General features: G+C 40.7%; 1 non-coding gene across 1 annotated transcript; it reads left to right on the top strand.

Annotated features, from left to right (window-relative positions):
• The first annotated feature begins 7,614 nt into the window (after window positions 1-7,614).
• On the top strand, window positions 7,615-7,721 carry LOC150041023 (U6 spliceosomal RNA). Its single transcript, XR_016533978.1, has one exon. It is a non-coding gene; the product is annotated as a U6 spliceosomal RNA (small nuclear RNA).
• Window positions 7,722-18,612: the final 10,891 nt, after the last annotated feature.

Below are 18,612 nucleotides of genomic sequence, written 5' to 3' on the forward strand. Positions count from 1 at the left end.
TTAATTGTAATAGATCCCCCCCCCCAAAAAAAATGTGCTGCTAAAGTGTCAGATTGCACAGTGCAAACTGTTAAGAACTACCACTTGTCAAGTCTGTTCGAGATTCCCCAAAGAGTATAAAAAAATCGGCTAGGAGTTTGGCCTAGTGGTAGAGTGCTTGCCTAGCATGCACGAAGACCCAGGTTTGATTCCTCAGTACCACATACATAGAAAAAAGCCAGAAGTGGTGCAGTGGCTCAAGTGGCAGAGCTCTAGCCTTGAGAAAGCCCAAGGACAGTGCTCAGGGCCTGAGTTCAAGCCTTAGAACTGGCAAAAAAAATCCAAAATCATCTGGAAGAAAAAGCTATGAAAATACACATCTTTTTGTCAGCTGTATTCCTTTCAACCAAAACAACAGATCGCACCAGGTTGGATTCAGAAAGCAAATATAGAAATCCACCTACCTTCTTCTATAAAGACAGACATGAAAGGTATTTTCAAACATGTAAAATGTGATTTGTAATGCTAAGGTTTGAACCCAGGGCCTCAAGCTCACTAGGCAGGCCTGCTACCACTTGAGCCTCACCTTCAGCCCTTCTTTTACCTCAGGTATCTTTCAGATGGGGTCTCAGATTTTTGTCCAGGGATGTCGTTGGATTGTGGTCCTCTGAAGTAGCTGGAATTATAGTCATGAACTACCACTACATCAGGCTTGGTGGTTGAGATAGGGTCTCGCTAACTTTTTGCCCAGGCTGGTCTCAAACTATGATCCTTCCTATCACTCTCCTGAGTAGTAGAATTGGAGGCAAATGCTACCATTCTTGGCAAAATTAAAAATATTTTTTATAGAACAATCTTCAAAGCTGCATTTTGTGGATGAGAAAATTGAAAGTAGAAGTGACTGACAGAATCATATAGTAACTTTTGCCATTTCATTCCTAATACATATTTGAGGTATGCATATCGAAGAAATTAAGTGAATGAATGGAAGAATGAAGGAATTCACAGATCTTGAAGAAACTAGAAATCCTCCTTCTGAGTCCTGTATTTTCTTACTTTTAAATTATTTCCTACTATTAATACAAAACAAGAGTAAATATGCTTCAGTTTTAGCAGTGAATAATTAGATTACCCATTAAAAAATGTTTTAGGCCAGGCACTGGTGGCTCACATCTGTAAATCCTAGCTACTCAGGAGGCTGAGTACTGAGGATCGTGGTTTGAAGTCACCCCAGGGAAAAAAAGTCAGTGAGACTCTTATCTCCACTAAACTACCAAACAAGCCACAAGTGGAGCGATGGCTCAAGTGGTATAGCACTAACCTTGAGTAAACTAAGCTCAAGGAGAGTGCTTAGGCCCTGAGTTCAGGCCCTAGGATTGATACACACACACACACACACACACACACACACACACACACACACACACACACACACGCAAACCGACAACTATTTTTGCCACTTAGGGTTCATTCTTCTAATCTTTTATCTGAATCAAAATATAGAATGTGATCCCTCCTCTAAAGAACAAGAGAAAAGAAAAGTTGCATTTTTTCCTTTTAGTCACCCTGTTGGTCTTTCTTAATTGGAACTACAGATTTTTCAAATAGAGATCCTAAATTGTTGAATTCAGTCTCTTCTACCCGTGGTATAGCAGTGAAATTCGCCACAAGTGATATTTCAAGTGTACTTGTATATCAATGTGCATGTGCGCATATATGTGTATATGTATGTGTACAGGCATATATGTGTATATATCTACACACACATCTTAAGCTTGTCTACAATACACATCATGCTCAAGTACTTGCAGCCTAAAGACAGGACCCACGATTTAGTAAACCAGACCAGTTTCCCTCTTTCTCTTGCTTTTTGGTTATTCAGACCAGTAATCATAATCATCAGAAAGGATAAGCTGGGCGCAGTGGATCATGTCTGTAAAAGGCTGAGCTCTGAGGATTGTAGTTCAAAGCCAGCCTGGGCACTAGCCACTAGAAAACTGAAAGTAGCGCTGTGGTTAAAGGGGTAGAGCGGCAACCTTAAGCTGAAGAGCTCAGAGACAGCAACCAAACGCACATTCCAATCCCCACAAGGCCCCCCCCAAAAGAAAAAAGTAGTGAGCACATGGGGGGCAGAGCTTATGTGTTCACATGCATTTAACTTACAAAGCTGGTAATGGAATCTGAACTCAGGGACAGGGTGCTGTCTCTGAGCTCTTTCCCTCAAGGCTGGGTACTCTACTACTTGAGCAACTTATGGTTTTGTACTGCTTAATTGGCTTTGAACCATAGCCTTCAGCTTTCACCCATAGTTCAAGCCCCACGACCAACAAAAAAAGGAGAGAGTTCTAATTTCTGTCATACCTCACAATAATAGAAGCCAAATTTGTTGTGTAGATGAGGAGTCTCACAGGAACATGACTAACGAAGGCATCTGGCTCATAATTCCCTGCATCAAAATGGGATCCAATTTTTAAAGGAAAACAGCTGTCAAGGTCAGACTTTTTCTTTGCCATTTGATGGAATCCCAGGGAATATCACACCCCCAACCTCAAGACTTTTTCCACGTCCCCATTCACATTGGAACTCACTGGGAATTTAGTCTATAGAATTGGTCAAAGCTACCAAGGCTCAAGAACCCATCTCCAGTCAATTCCAATGTAATATCTTTCAAGTGTTTCTAGGGACTGAGATTTCGAATGCAAATGGTTCTATACAAATTATAGTTGACAGTTTTTAATGGAGAAGGTTTTACTTAACTTTGTTCCAAGTATCATCTGGGGAAGAAATGCAGTTTAAACGAGTGGGAGTTAAGGAACCTGCATTCCAGTCGTGGCTGTGCTATTGATCGTTGACGAGGGGCCCTGGAGAGATGACTTCATTGCGTACTCTGGATAATATCTGTCTCCCCGAGCCTCACAGGAATGCTATGAGTGACTGAGAATGTATGCAAAACCATATTGAGCTCTTTAAAAAACATAAAATCTTAAATGCCACCGCTAGACTGAAGAATAAAGTTATCCTTCATTTTTTAATCCAAAATTCCCCGATTTCACTCCTTTGCACACATTTTAAGAACTGATAATAAAAAGATAAACAAAATATAATATGTAAGACATAACAAACCATAAGAATCCTCACCCAAAGAATTAGGTGGTGCATTGCGAAAAAGAAATGTGGCTTTTGCTTACCTGTATTAAAGTTAGCCATACTTCTAGGTTTGTACTCATGCTGCATTTCCTGATGTGGGCCCCACTAGACTGAAAGATGGAAAGTAAGGATAATTTCAACCACTATGTAACTTACATTCTGTCTAATGTAGCCTGGCTTGTAGTATTCAGTAAATGCACGATACTTGAAATAGATTTTCAGTGCAATGCCTGTAAAGCTTCTTACCTTTTAATTCTTGTAATAGCTTTTCAAGTGGCTTCCCTACCTACACACTGAACAAATAAAGCTTGGAATTTTTTTTTCTTTTCTTTTTCATTCCTGCAATTCTCTTTTCAGCTTGTTCTCCTTACTACTATTTACAAGTGGAATAGATGTTCAGACTCTTCCCATCAGAAATTGAACGGAGAAGCTGTTCTAAAATGATAGTTGATCTTTGCTGAAAAAAAAAAACAAATTCTGTGTGGCAACAGTAAGATGAAAAGTTCAACTGAAACCCAAGAAGAGCCTGGCGATCGTTAGTGTTAACCTAGTCTTCCCTTTAAATCCACCATCTGCTGTTAACTTCACGGATTGCCCAAACACCTGCTCAGAGCACATCTAAACTCCCAAAGAAACATTTTGCATCATATATTCGGATGATTCACTGGACAGCTCCTTCTTTTGTTCTTTATCTTAGTTAAATTCAGTTCAGGGGTTGGAGTGTAGCTCATGATCAAGAATTTGGCTAGCATGTGCCAAGTTGTAGGCTTTATTCCCCCAGCACTGCAAAAAAAGCCAGTATTATCACCCTAAATAAATCCCTCAAAATATTTTGTCCTAAGTTCATTAATTTACTCTTGCTTATTCATTTCAAAGGAACAGGTCAAAAGGAAAACCATAACACCTCGTCTTCCTTCTTATTCCCCACTTCTCAAACTGCTATATCTAAACGTAGTCTTCTTTTTATTCTTTCTTACAGTGATTGATTGATTGTGCTAGTTTGTGCTGTACCAATTCAGCCTCATCTCCTGATTCGGTGGAGATGACAGTCTCCTGATACTAGTCTGTTAGCACTTGCATCTGGAAAGGTTATCCATTCCTTTTTTCTCCCCTTTTCTTTGGATACTGGGGATCAAACCCAAGACATTGCACTTGATAGGCAAGTGCTTTGCCACTGAGCTATATCCCAGCCCCCTTATCCATTTTTCAAAGAAGCCCCAATTCCTTTGTTTAATGATTCATCCACAGCATCATTCGCTTTGCAACTAGTGATGTAGTAAGTAAATGCTGAGGACAATCTGGGTGAAAACTAAAATTCAAACCATTCCATTCAGTGATTCTGGGGATCTTATTTGTCATGATGATGCCATGACAAGCAAATGGATAGTGCTTACTGCCTCTAGATATTTCTGGAAGGTGAATGGGTAGAGGACACCGACTTTCCTGCCTGGGATGGCTTTGAACTGAAATCCTCAGATCCCAACTTCCTGAGTAGCAAGGATGACAGGCATGAGCCAGTAGCATCTAGATGTGTGGCTCTCTAGTGTTTTTGTTTGTTATTATTAAGGTATAAAATCATTAATGATGTCTCCTTTTCAGTCTTTCCCAGGCTGTATACATACAAATCCTACTGAACAAGACTGCAATTTACTATTTTGTATTTTACCCCTATCCCCACATTTGCCCTCAGCATTGCAATTTCCTACTTAATAAGATGGTATTCAGATTCTACCTACATCACCTGGTTATTAATGTTATTTTAAAGGCTTATATTCACAGACTCTTTTTCCTTCTGGAAATCAAGCAGCCCATCAGTAAATACCCATTGCTGAATAACACTGCAAATTTTCAAATGTATACATTCAACAAATATTAGTTAACTCCCTATGAAATGCCTGGCCCTTTTGTAGGTAATTGGAAATTACTGTGCTGGATAAGATAGACATGATTTTTTTTCAAGAAAAATTGTATCATTTATTAGAGAGATAGCTATGAAGGTAAAACTAAACATTCCAGAGATATTTTTAGGATAAGAATAGAAAGAATAATGTGAGCTGTATTCAAATAGAACTTACTTTAGAAATGAAGAAGGTATAAAGACTTTCCCAGACAAACAAAAGCTGAGAGGATATAGTTGCAGCAGACCTGTTCAATAAGAGAGGATAAAGGAAATTCTCGAAACTGAAAGAGACTTTAATGAGTGAGAAGAAAACAAAAGCATAGGAAACTGAAAGCAGAAATAAAGAAATGAGATTACATCAAACAAACAACAACAACAACAAAAGCTTCTGCACTCAGCACAATGCGGAGACAAAAGAACAGATGTTTGCAATGTAGACGTGGGACAAAGGGTTAATAAAGTAGTGCTCATCACTTGGAAGACTGAAGCATGAAGGTCACTTGAGCCCAGAAGTGTGAGATCAGTCTGGGTAATTCAGTGAGACCCTGTCTCAAAAATAAAAGGAGCTTAATAACCAGAATATATGAACAACTCTAAAAGCCCAATAATAAAAAATCTAATTAACCTGATTAAAATGAGCACTAAATCTAAATAGACATTTCTCAAGAGAAGACATACAACCGGGTACTGGTGGCTCACGCTTGTAATCCTAGCTACTCAGCAGGCTGAGATCTAAGGATTGTGGTACAAAGCCAGTCTGGGTAGACAAGTCCGTGAGACTCATCTTCAAGTACACATCAGAAAACTGGAAGTGGTGCTGTGGTTCAAAGTGGTAAAGTACTAGCCTTGAGCAAAAAAAGCTAAAAGACAATGCCCAGGCCCTGAGTGCATGCCCCACGACTGAAAAAAAAAAGACATACATACAAATAAATAGCCAATAGACATGAGAAGAAATACTCAACATCACTAATCATCAGGGAAATATAAAGCAAATGAGGTATCTAAGAATGGATAATATCTGAAATGGCACTGTGGCTCAAGTGGTAGGGCACTAGCCTTAAGCTGAAGAGCGCAGGGACAGAGTCCAGGCCCAGAGTTCAAGCCCCATGACCGACCCCCCCCAAACACACCAAAAGAAAAGGATACTATCAAGAAGCCTAAAGGTTCAAGTGCTGGGCAAGGAGTTTGGCCTAGTGGTAGAGTGCTTGCCTAACATGCATGTAGACCCAGGTTCGATTCCTTGGTACCACATACATAGAAAAAAAGCCAGAAGTGGTGCTGAGGCTCAAGTGGTAGAGCTCTAGCCTTAAGAAAGTCCAAGGACAGTGCTCAGGTCCTAAGCTCAAGCTCAGGACTGGGAAAAAAAGATGCAAGTGCTGGCAATGATGGGGAGAAAAGATAAACTTTCCATAATGTTGGTAGGATCAGAAATTAGTAGTGTCATTATGGAAAACAGTATGGAGCATCCTCAAAAAATTAAGAATAGAATGACTATTTTATCCAACAATTGTACCACTAGGAATATATCCAAAGGAAATGAAATCAGTATGCCAAAGACTTACCTGTGCTCCCAAGTTTATTCCAGCACTATTTACAATAACCAAGAAATGGAAACAAACCCAAGTGTTTATTCAGCCATTAAGAATACTGAAATCTGGGGGGCAGGGAGTTTGGCCTAGTGGTTAAAGTGCTTGCCTAGCATGCATGAAGACCCGGGTTCGATTCCTCAGTACCACATACATAGAAAAAAGCCAGAAGTGGTGCTGAGGCTCAAGTGGTAGAGCTCTAGCCTTGAGAAAGTCCAAGGACAGTGCTCAGGCCCTGAGCTCAAGCCCAGGACTGGCAAAAAAAAAACTATCAAAAAAAAGAATACTGAAATCTGGGCCGGGAGTTTGGCCTAGTGGTTAAAGTGCTTGCCTAGCATGCACGAAGACCCGGGTTCGATTCCTTGGTACCACATACATAGAAAAAAGCCGGAAGTGGTGCTGAGGCTCAAGTGGTAGAGCTCTAGCCTTGAGGAAGTCTAAGAACAGTGCTCAGGCCCGGAGCTCAAGCCCAGGACTGGCACACATGCACAAACAAACAAACAAACAAAGAATACTGAAATCTCTGGGTGCTGGTGCTGCATGTCTGTAATCCTAGCTATACTGGAGACTGAGATCTGAGGATCAAGATGGAACCCAACCCAGAAGGAAAATCCATGAGACTCTTTTCTCCAATTAATTACAGGAAAAACCAGATGTGATGCTGTGATTCAAGCGGTAGCGTGCTAACTTTGAGCAAAAAGAAGCCCAGTGAAAGTGCCCGGCCCAGAGTTCAAGCTCTAGGACCAGGAAAAAAAAGAAGAAATGAAAATCTAGCCAAGTGCTACTAGTTCAAGCCTATAATCTTAGCTGCTCAGGAGGCAGAAACCTGGAGGATCAAGCCAGCCCATGCAGAAAAGTCTGAGATTACATGTCTAATTAACCAACAAAAAGCTCAGCTGGAGCCTTGGCTCAAGTGGGAGAGCACCAGCTGTGCGTAAGCAAATGGAAAAGTGCAAAAGCTTATATTCAAGCCTCAGTACCAGCACAAGAAAATCAAAAAGAGTGCTCGCTTTGGCAGCACATATACTAAAATTGGAATGATAAAGAGAAGATTAGCATGGCTCCTGCACAAGGATGACATGCAAATTTGTGAAGCATTCCATATTAAAAAAGAAAAGAAAAGAAGAGAAAAAACAACATAGCCGTTTTTCTTGAATTCAGACACTGGAGAAAATCCTCTTAGAGATAAATCTGTAAGAATAAACCCTTTTACTACCATATTATTATTGTTTACAACTATCAGGGTTTAGCTTACAGGATGAGAATATTAGTAGTGTTGGTCACTAATCAGTTGTGGATAAAACGTCAGATGGAAAACCACGACTAGTGACTGACTGTACAGAAATGGCAATGCAGGTATTAGAAGGAAGAAGGAAAAGGAAGTGAATTCCTTTCCTAGTACACAGGAAATGAATTCCTATTGACCATATGGAAAGCAAGTCAGTTATCAAAGTGTCTGAGAAAAGCTGTGTGCCAGTGTCTCATTTGTCTAATCCTGGCTACTCATCAAGGTGAGGTCTGAGAATAGAAAATCAAAACCAGCCTGGACAGGAAAGTCTGTGAGATTCTTTTTTTTTGTGGGTCAGGGGGCTTGAACTCAGGCTGGGCGCTGTCCCTGAGCTCTTCAACTCAAGGCTATCCCCCTACTCCTGGGCCTGGGCTTTGTCCCTGAGCTCTTCAGCAGAAGGCTACAGCCCTAATCTTGAGCCAAGCCCCACTTCTCATTTTCTGGAGGTTAATTGGAGATAAGAGTCTCAGGTTCTTTTGTGCCAGGGATGGCTTTGAATCCTGATCCTCAGATCTCAGTCTCCTGAGTAGCTAGGATTACAGGCGTGAGCCACCGTGCCTGGCAGTCTGTGAGATTCTTATGTCCAATGAACCACCAGAAAACCAAAAGTGGAGCTGTGGCTCATCGTGGTAGAGCACTAGTTTTGAGCAAAAATGCTCAGAGACAGTGCCTATTCAGCTCAGGGACAGTGCCTGAGTTCAAGCCCTATAACTGACAAAATAAAAAGTGTCTGGGAAATTGTAGGAATCAATACATGGAGGGTGAAGTATACAAGTACCCAAGAATAAAGCATGTGTAGGATCTGGCTTGAAAGGAAGGTAACTGGTGTCGAGTTAGAAATAAGTTCTTTGGAAGCTTGATTTTTTTTTCTGTGTTGTGTCTTAGACTTCTTTATTTTCTTTGTGTTCTTTCCTCACATTTTCTTCCCCAAGTCATTTAAAAATGTCAGCCTTTTACAGATGTGCTAAGGGAAACCAAGAAAGGAGATTGTTCCCACTTGTGCCAGGGACTTAGTGGAAAAATAGTGTTCCTGGGAGGTCAGGTGGAGTGGCTTGAGCTGCAAGACAGGCTTCAGAAGAGTATTTCCTCACAGAGGCCACTTGAGAGAGGTTAGTACCTAAAGTCCAGCTCTCCTAGCGTGCCTGATTATCAGATGGTAGAAAAAGCCAGCTTCTTTGTAGTGACAGGAAATATTGTATACTGGTGATGGTGGAAGTTACACAAGATAAAATTTTACTTAAAAAGCACTGTGCAACTTGTGGGGAAGGATGGAAGGAGGAAATTGGGGGGGGGAATGAAGAAAGGGGTGACATTGTCCAAAAAATAAATCTTCTCATTACCTGACTTACAAAATGGTAGGTAACCCTTCTGGATAATAGCTTAATAATAACAATACAATTATATTTTAAAGCATCGAAAAAAAGTTGGGCCCTGGTGACTCATGCCTGTAATCCTAGCTACTCAGGAGGCTGAGATCTGAGGATCTGAGGATCCAGAAGGTAACCCTTCTGGATAATAGCTTAATAATAACAATACAATTATATTTTAAAGCATCGAAAAAAAGTTGGGCCCTGGTGACTCATACTCAGGAGGCTGAGATCTGAGGATCGCAGCCAGCCTAGGCAGGAAAGTCCATAAGACTCATCTCCAATTAGCCACCTGAAAACAGAAGTAGCATGGTGGCTCAAAGTGGTAGAGTGCTAATGAGAAATAAAAATAAAGCTCAGGGACATCACCTAGGCTATGAATTCAAGCCCCATGACTAACAAAAGAAAAAAGGAAAACCTAAGAAAGACACAACTACAAGTGTTGTGGTGTAGCTCATTGGTAGAGTACTTACTTACCTAGCATTTGCCAAGGCCCTGAGTCCCATCCTCAACACAGCAAAAAAAAAAGTATTTCCCCAAAATGAATGCATATGGAACTTGCATGAAATCTCAGCAAAGTCTATAGTTCATATTGTATCACTGCTACTTTCCTGGTTTCCATAATAGTCTATGGTTCTCTGTTATTATTGGTGAAAGCTGGATAAAGAGTACATAGAAAATACCTTTGCAGCTGGGCTGGTGACTCATGCCTGTAATCCTACCTGTAATCCTACCTACCCAGGAGGCTGAGATCTGAGGATCGTGGTTCAAAGCCAGCTCAGGCACAATTAACCACTAGAAAATGGGAAGTGGGGCTGTGGTTCAAGGGGTAGGGCAGTAGCCTTGAATTGAGAGCTCAGGGACAGTGCCCAGGCCCAGAGTTCAAGTCCCGTGACCCACAAAAATAAAAGAAAGTACATTTGCAATGATGAAGATGTGGTATATTAACACCATGGAATTCTGTGCTGCCATCAGGAAGAATGAGATCGCCCCATTCATAAAGAAATGGAAAGACTTGGAAAAATCATATTAAGTGAAGTAAGCCAGACTGAAAGAAACATAGGCTCCATGGTTTCCCTCATTTGTAACAATTAGTATACATTTAGGATTCTCCTAACAGAGGATCATAATAGCTCAAAAGCTATGTACATATGTCCACATAGGATGAGGCTAAGTGAAATGAAAACCAGGATATGGAAACAAGAGGGTTATCTTTGCGATTGCTGTTCTTCATGCACTTTTCCCCTTAATGTTTATCTCATGTCGTTACTGTATCTGACTTTGGTACTTGGTATATTTTGTATATGTTTATTTGTGTATTGGAAAATGGGAAGGTAAGGGAAAAACAAGATAAGTGGGAGGGGTTGGGGAGGGAAAGTGGAAGAAAGGTTCAAGAAGTAATGTACCCACTACTTGATGAATGTAACTGTAACCCCTCTGTACTTCACCCCAAGAATAAAATAAAGTTAAAAAGAGAAAATACCCTTACAACATTTCAAAATAAAATAAAAGGAAAAATAAGACAATAATTGTTTTTAAAAAGGGCACACCCTCTTAGATTTGGGGCACTAATCCAAAAACTACTAGTCTGGTTCAGACTAGGAATTAAGAGATACGTGGGATAATTTTTTTGTGTGTGCCCAGTTGTAACAACCACAAGGCATCCATTAAATCTCAGCCCTGTCACTGAATCACAAAACACATGATAGGAGAAGTATTGCCTTCTGCTGCTCTGTCCAAATCAAGGCTTCGAACCCATTCTGAAGAAACACTAACGATGTTTCTGAATGCTCTAACCTGTCCTCCACCATCCATTTTTATGCCAGTCAACAATCCTGTGGGAATTTATACCCAGAAGAGTAAGAGCAGAGAGTGTCAGGAAAGGTCAACAGCATCATCAGTGAACTGAATGCAAGACAAAGTCTTCAGTCCCCTGATTTACTATCCTGCTGCTACATGCCATGCAACATACGGCTTTGCTTATTGTCACCTCTCTTCTAATCAGCTGTGTGACTGATAATATGACGTACTCTCCCACAGGCTAAGGAATGAAGAGAAGCAATGGGAGAGCCGGGGATCGGAAGATTCTGCCTGATTAAGCAACTGTGTATTGGGGCTACGGCCTTCCTCTGAGAGAATGCAGGCACCGAACATATTTGTTTCCTGATTTACCATGCAAGCACACCAGTATGTGCAGATGCGTGTATTTTCTTCTTATTTTCCTTCTATGTCCTCAAAAAAACACCAAAATCCATAAAAACTTCATCTTTCACAAAATCTCGGCTCCAAGAGGTTTCAGCACCCCTGTCTTTCTCCTTGAGTTTTAAACAAAGAGAAATGCAAATGCTTTATAAGGGAAGACAGGCGAGATGTGTGGAAAAAGCATTTGCCCTAGACTACCATTGGTATAAGGTAAGTGTTTTTTGGGGTTTTTTTTTTTTGCTTTTAAAAAACACAGCTTGAGTTCTAAACTTAACCAGATGGAAATGTGCTGGCTGGAGAGTTGGATCTAATTCAGAAAAGATTGTTAGTCAATAGAGGAGCCGATTTAGACCAGCATATGCCAAAAATGGTCAGTCAAGTTGTCCCAAGTGTGATTCCCCCATAACAGACGTGACGGTCTTTCTAAAGGCCTTTAAGTGTCATTCTTTAACATGGAGGTGGGTTTCTACATGCACACATAGACATAAATAAACCCTGGGACAGGAGCCACCCTTCATTTCCTGGCTTTATGGCCCTTAGTACTTCACAGCAGACAGCATTAGCCCTCACTAAGGGTTTTTTTTTTTAATGACCACAGATCTTGCAAATAAAACAAAAGCCATGAGGGTATATAATTAATTCCAAACAATGCCCTTTACTTTTCTGCTTGTTTCATGTTCCTCTATGGTGGGGGATAAAAGGCAAGTGAGAAAGGAAGCAAGAAAAAAAAGAAACTCAGGACCATAATCATTCATATGTGCATCACTCTAAAAAGTTACTGTTTTTTTTCAAGTGCTGGTGGCTTACATCTGTAATAATAGCTATTCAGGAGGAAGAAAAAGTAAGGATCCTAGTTCAAAGCCAGTCTAGGCAGGAAGCCACACACACGCACACGCACACACACACACACACACACACACATCTAGTAGTGGAGCTGTGGCTCAAATGGTAGCTTGCTAGTCTTAAGTGAAGAGGCTCAGGAAAAGCACCAGTTCAAGCTTCACTACCAGTACACACCTACACCTACACACAAACACACACACAATTCATATTATATTTGCCCCCCTTTCCTTCCAATACTTGCTCTGTTGCTTGTTCAACTTTGACATTTCCAATTTTCTTAAATGTGGATCAGAAATGAAAATTTGCTCATCTGACAATAGGAACACTCTGATAAGACTCATTTTATCAGTTTGGCCTACTGGTAGAGTGCTTGTCTAGCATGAATGAAGACCAGGATTCCATTCCTCCATACCACATACATAGAAAAAAGCCAGAGGTGCCATGGCTCAAGTGGTAAGGAGCCCAAAAAAGCCCAAGGCCAGTGCTCAGGCCCTGAGTTCAAGCCCCAGGACTGGCAAGAAACAAAAACAGAAACAAAAAAAATTCCACATTCCCAGACTTAGAAAGACCTACTCAAAATGTCATGGCAGTTCTTTCCAAACATACGACATGGGGCCCTCTCATACCCTCTGTCTCATTACTGTTTCATGATATGCTTGCACAGAAAGCAGAGCTTTAGGATACTGCCCAAAGTATCAGTTCTTAGATATAAGCTCCCGTGCCCCTACAAAAAGCCCTTCCTGGCCAGGTCAGCCTGAAGAGTTTTGGAAGCATAGAAGAGGTTGTGGGCATATTAAAGTAAACCCAGGGACATATGAGGAGAATGTTAAAGGATATGTGATATAGATAGCTAGGTGCCAGTGACTCATACCTGTAATCCTAGATAATCAGGAAGCTGAGATAGGATTCTGCTTTGAAGCTAGCCCTGGTAGGAAAGTCTGTGGGACTCTTTACTCAAATGAATCAGCAAAATGCTGGAAATAGAACTATGGCTCAAGTGATAGAGCATCAGATTAAGCAAAAAAAAAAAAAAGCTAAAAGACAGCTTTCAGACACTGAGTTCAAGCTTAAATACTGGCATAAAAAAGGATGGATAGGCCAGGAGAGTAGCCTAGTGGTAGAGTGCTTGCCTAGCATACACAAAGCCCTGGGTTTGATTCCTCACTACCACATACACAGAAAAAGCCAGAAGTGGTGCTGTGGCTCAATTGGTAGAGCGCTAGCCTTGAGAAAGCCCAAGGACAGTGCTCAGGCCCTGAGTTCAAACCCAAATATTGGCAAAAAAATGATGGGTAATATTACAGATCAATGAGAGGGAACAGAAGATACCAAGGCTTCCCAATTAAGGACCAGACATGATAGATTGGTAAACACTTGGTTCAAGTGCAAGATATGTGTAGATAAGTCCTAAAAAACCGGGCTGGAGCCAGATAACAGAAGGCATTGCTGCATGTTGTTGTTGTTGTTGTTGTACTTGGGGTTAAACTCAAGGCCTTCTATATGCTAGGGAATAATGAAATGTTGTATAAGACCATAAGACCTTTAGAAAAGTTTAAATTGTGCTCAGCATGGTTTTTAGAAGGAAAATATTTTAGGAAGCCAGGTGCGGTGGCTCATGCCTGTAATCCTAGCTACTCATGAGGCTGAGATCTGAGGATCATGGCTCAAAGCCAGCCCGGTTGCTAAAGACCATGAGATCCTTATCTCCAATTAACCACTAGAAAACCAGAAGTGAGGTTGTGGCTCCAGGGGTAGGGCAATAGCCTTGAGCTGGAGACCTCAGGGACAGTGCCCAGGCCCAGAGTTCAAGCCCCATGGCCAACATATATATGGAAGTTTCCTTTCATTATTTATGTTCTACTAGTATCTCATCTAGTTGCTTCAGCTTCCTTATGTATAAAGTGAGTATTCTAGAACCAACTTTTAATAATATTCTTTTTTTTCCAGTTCTGTAGCTTGAACTCAGGGCCTGGGCACTGTCCTTGGGCTTTCTCAAGGCTAGTACTCTGCCACTTGAGCCACAGCACCACTTCTGGCTTTTTCTGTGTACATGACATCAAGGAATCAAACTCAGAACTTCATGCATGCAAGGCAAACACTCTACTGCTAGACCACCCTCCTGGTACCTCTTAATAGTATTCTTGTGACCATTAAATAAGATAACACATGTCAAGTACTTTGTTCGGCATATAGTATGTAATTGCTTCATTATAACAATTCATCTCTATCACTGACCTCTGTTTTCTCATCCATAAAGTGAGAAACATGAACGACCCTATCTTAGCCCCCTTTGAATTCTCAGTACTATTACCATCAACTTTTCTGTCCCTCCTGTACTATGTAATGTGTAACTCATTTCATAGCTGGTAAGAATTTCCTTTTTTTGTTTTCGGACACAGAATAGTTAGAAGAATTGATTACAGCCTCTTAAATGCTTCAGCCAGATGAGCAAACTGGATGTCTTTAGCTAAGAATCTATAAGCTTCCTTTAGGATAGTTACAATCCCGGTTTAATAAAGAATTTAATCAATTGGGATTTTTAAAACATATCAGTTACATTTTTGAACCATATATCAGATAAAAGATTCATATATAAAAGATGTAAGAAACACAACACTCAACCGTATTTCATGGTAAAGTCCGAAAGGACCAGGTGCTGATAAGCTCATATCTGTAATCCTAGCTACTCAGGAGGCTGAGATCTAAGGATCATGGTTCAAAGCCAGCCCAGGCAGGAAAGTCCATGAGACTCTTATCTCCAATGAACCACGAGAAAACCAGAAGTGGAATTGTGGCTCAAAGTGAAGTCAGTGGCCCTGAGTTCAAGCTCCATGATCAACAACAACAATAAAAAGCCCTAAGAAGCTAGGAATTATGAAAGAAACCTATAGAAAACATCATACTAAAAGTGGAGGAAATGAAAACCTCTTCCTTTAAAACTGATTCTCTACATGCAAAAAAACAGCACCTGAGGCTGGGAATTTGGCCTCGTGGTTAAAGTGCTTGCCTAGCATGCATGGAGACCCGGGTTAGATTCCTCGGTACCACATACTTAGAAAAAAAGCCAGAAATGGTGCTGAGGCTCAAGTGGTAGAGCTCTAGCCTTGAGAAAGTCCAAGGACAGTGCTCAGGCCCTGAGCTTAAGCACAGAACTTGCAAAAAAAAAAAAAAAAACAGCAACTAGGGCCAGGAGTGTGGCCTAATGGTAGAGTTCTTGCCTAGTGTGCGAAAGCTCAAGGATTGTGCCCAGGCCCTGAGTTCAAGCCCTAGGATTGGCCAAATTTAAAAAAAAAAAAGCAGGTACAACTCTCTCTCTCACCTGTACAAAAATGAACTCAAAGGGATTTTAAAAAGTCTTAATGTATGACCTGAAACTTTGTAACTCCTACTTGAAAACACAGAAGAAACTGTGGATGATATAGAGTTAGAACCATTTCAAAACAGCGTTTCCATTGCCCAGGAAAATAAGAGCAAGCACTGACAGGTAGGATTGCATCAAACTAAAGTGCTTTTGTACATCAAAGGGAACAATTACTAGAATAGACAACCTACAGAATAGGGGAAAATCTTTGCCAGCTATTTATCTGATAAAGTATTAAAATCCAAAATACACAAAATGCTTAGAAAGTAAACAAGTGAAAGAACAAACAATCCAATTAATAAGTAGGCAAATGAATTAGTTCTCAAAAGAAGTATAAATGGTTAATAAATACATGAAGAAATAGTCCATATCTTTAGCAATAAAAGAAATGCAAATGGAGGCCCGGAGTTTGGCCTAGTGGTAGAATGCTTGCCTAGCATGCATGAAGACCTGGGTTCAATTCCTGGTTACCACATACATAGAAAAAAGCTGGAAGTGGTGCTGAGGCTCAAGTGGTAGAGCTCTAGCCTTGAGAAAGTCCAAGGACAGTGCTCAGGCCCTGAGCTCAAGCCCAGAACTGGCAAAAAAATGCAAATGGAAACTACACTGAGATTCCATCTCACTCCAGCCAGGATGGCAGTGATCAAGAAAACAAACAAAAAATGCTATTGAAGATGGGGGTAGGAATCCTTTACACATTATTGGTGGGAAAGTAACCACTATGTTTAACCATAGTGTAACCACTTTGGAAATGGAAATGGAGAGTCATCAGAATGCTGAAATTAGACCTAACTATAACCTTTCTATACCACTTTTGGGTATATTCCTAAAGTCATCTAAGTTGGCATGCAATAGAGACACCTACCTATCTTTATCACAGCACTAGTCACAATAACCAGGCTATGGAATCAGCCGAAGTGCCCCCAAACCAATGAAAGGATAAAAATATGGCCTATATACATATATATAGAATGGAATATTATGCAACCATAAAAATGAACACAATTATTCCGTTTGTAGGAAAATAGACCTGGATATCAACATATTGAGTGAAATGAACCAAACTCAAAAAAGTCAAATCTCAGATCTCATATGCAGAATCTAGGTCTGTGATGACGACGATGATGATGATGATGATGATGGTGGTGGTGGTGGTGGTGGTGATGGTGGTGATAATGGTGATGGTGTGTGTGTGTGTGTGTATGTGTGTGTGTGTGTGTGTGTATGAAAACAGCATAATGAAACAACTCAGCTACTACTTGAAAAAGTGGGGAGGTTAGAGGAATATAATGGAAAGGATGAGGTTGTTCAAAGTACTCTGTATGCATCTATGAAATTTTTACAATGAAATTCACTTTACTGTTAATTATACCTAAAATTACATACCATGTATATATGTAATATGTAGCACAAAGAACTCAATGGTAAGAAAGAAAACTGCACAAAAGCTATGTAGCGACATTTATCAAAAGAAGCCATATAAATAGATGACAGGTATACAAAAATGGTCATCGCTAATAATCAGAGAAATGCAAATCAGTACATCAATGAGATACATGCCTGTTACAATTGTTATTATTAATAAGACATAAGGTAGCAAGTGTTGGTGAGGGATAGGGAGAAAAGGGAACTCTTGTACAATGTTGATAGGATTGTAAGTTGAAGCCAATTATTAACAAGGGCCTGGAGATTCCTCAAAGCATTAAAAACAGAACTACTGTATAATCTACCAATCCCACTTCCACCATTGTAAGCACAGGAAATTGAGTCAGTGCAATGAAGAGACATTTGCATTCTTTAAAAAAATTTTTTATTGTCAGGGTAATGTATAAAGGGTTACAGTTACATCCACCAGGTAGTAGGTGCATTACTTCTCACACATTGATACCCCTTCTCATGTTTTCCCCCATTTTCCTCCCCCCATTTTTTGTGGGTCATGGGGCTTGAACTCTGGGCCTGGGCACTGTTCCTGAGCTCTTCAGCTCAAGGTTACTGCCCTACCCCTGAGCCTAGCCCCACTTCCCATTTCATAGAGGTTAATTGGAGATAAGAGTCTCAGATCCTTCTGTGCCTGGGCAGGCTTTGAACCTTGATCCTTAGAGCTTAGCCTCCTGAGTAGCGAAGATTACAGGCATGAGATACCACGTCCGTCCAGCATTTTTTAAAGAATAACCAACCATGGGTGGGAGAGGGAAACAGGGACATTACCCTGACAATAAAAAACAAAAACAAAAACAGAATAACCAACCAGATCAAAGAAAGCCCAGATAGAGGGTTTTTTCAGCTATGCTCTGAGTTCTTGGCAGGAGTGGCCTGATTTTAAGCATAGGAAAGTCATTACAATAGATGTGTGAAGATACTGAAGTGTGCTAAGACAATAAAGCTGATGCCTGTGAAATTATCTGAGGACAGCCAATAAGGGAATCTTCCAAGGTGGCTGAGGAGTAGCCAGAGGGACAGGAGGTAAGAACAACAAGAATAATGGTGGAGAGATGGAGGGCTTATTTTAAGAAGGCAGAGCAGCTGGGTACTGGTGGCACATGTCTATAATCCTAACTATTCAGGAATCTGAGATCTGAGGATCCTGAGTCTAAGCTAGCACAGGCAGAAAAGTCTGTGAGACTCTTAATCTCCAATAAACCACTCAGAAAAAGTTAGAAGTGGCCCTGTGGGTCAAGTGGTCGAGGGTCAGCCTTGAGCACAATGAAGCTCACGGGTAGTGCTCAGGCCCGGAGTTCAAGCCCCAGAGCAAAAAAAAAGTGAGGGGGGGCAGAGCAAAGTAGAGATATGGTTCAAAAGGTAGAGTGTTACCTGTAAAACGCAGAAATGTGAGGCCCTGAGTTCAAGCCCCAATAAAGGCACAAAAAAACCACAAACTAATTTGAGTGAAAGCCGCAGGTACTAAGTTTGAGTCCCTATATTGGATCTTAAAATAAATA

This window comes from Megascapheus bottae, chromosome X (assembly GCF_031878675.1).
Source record: "Megascapheus bottae isolate mThoBot1 chromosome X, mThoBot2.hap1, whole genome shotgun sequence".
Lineage (NCBI taxonomy): Eukaryota > Metazoa > Chordata > Mammalia > Rodentia > Geomyidae > Megascapheus > Megascapheus bottae.